Source organism: Gracilinanus agilis, chromosome 6 (assembly GCF_016433145.1).
Source record: "Gracilinanus agilis isolate LMUSP501 chromosome 6, AgileGrace, whole genome shotgun sequence".
NCBI classification, from domain to species: Eukaryota; Metazoa; Chordata; class Mammalia; order Didelphimorphia; family Didelphidae; genus Gracilinanus; species Gracilinanus agilis.
Window position 1 is genome coordinate 15,608,068 of NC_058135.1, and position 1,123 is coordinate 15,609,190.

A 1,123-nucleotide genomic window follows, 5' to 3' on the forward strand; every position below is an offset into this window, starting at 1 on the left:
GCGGCGGGAGCTAGGGCGGGAGTGCTGGCCTCCCGCCTAGGCGGCCGCCTTCGTACTCCTCCTCCTCCTCCCTCTTCCCCCCCACCCCCACCCCCACCCCGGGCTGGCGCGCTCCTACTCCCATCCCACCCCTCTACGGCCTAGGTATCCTTCACATTTCCATAGCACGGCCAAAACGAAGTCCGGCCCAGCCCCTCCCACCCTGCGGGGTAAACTGAGGCCCATGACAGGGGGAGGCGGGGGAGGCGGGGCGGGCGGCGCTCCCAGCCGGCTCTGTCCGCAGCGACCGCCCCCTCCCCGGGATGAGAGTGGGAGGGTCTCGCGGGGTCCCCTGGCAGGCGCGCGAGCCCCCCTCCGCACCTCTGCTCAGACCTCCAAGTTCCCCCCCCAACACCTCCATCTCCCCACGAAGCCCCCCGGACCTCCCAGTCCCCCGGCCTTCTCCTCTACCTCGGCGCCTGCGGCCCAACCGCCATCTTAGGAGCTCATTGTGGTGGGAAAAGAGGGAGGCGGGGGGAGGGAAGGGGGCGCGCGCCCAGACCTGCGCTGTCGCCTCGGCAACCCACGCACGTACCTATGCACGCACATACGCGCCGCCACTACCGCCTACGCAGGGGAGACCATCTGACGTGACGGGACGCGACGGGACGCGACGGGACGTAAGCAGACGCTGGCCGAGCCAGCGAGCAGCCTGACCCGCCACGTGGATGAGAACTACTCGTCCCAGAATGCAAAGCGTGCGTGCGCTGACTGGAAGGGGCCGGCAGCCGACGAATTTACACATTAGTGTTCCCTCTTCGGAGCGCTCCTCTGGGCTAGCGGTTATTTTACTGTGCCCACACCGACGTCGCAGAGCCTGAGCCCAGCCAAGCCGGAGGGGGTCAAGATCCTGGATGGGACTGGAGACCGCGGCTCGTGTGCTCCGTCCTCTCGCTGCGCCTCCCGCCTGCTGGGGATACCAGGAAGAACCAGATCATCCGATCCTCCAGGGGTGGCTTCGCGTGGTCTCCTGAAGGCACTCTCCTCCGTTCTCATTCTTCCTCCCCCTTGGAGTGGAATCTTCTCTCCCCGGCCTTCCCCCCTCGCTGTGGGGTCCTTGCTCCTCCCCGCCCCTTACGCCTTT

General features: G+C 67.7%; 1 protein-coding gene across 1 annotated transcript in view; it reads right to left on the reverse strand.

Moving 5' to 3' along the window:
- Window positions 1-553, reverse strand: part of PCM1 (pericentriolar material 1) — a 105,024-nt gene extending 104,471 nt beyond the window's left edge. Inside the window, exon 1 of the mRNA XM_044681276.1 lies at window positions 451-553. The gene's annotated coding sequence lies outside the window, so the exon portion shown is untranslated. The remainder of the gene's footprint in view (window positions 1-450) is intronic.
- Window positions 554-1,123: the final 570 nt, after the last annotated feature.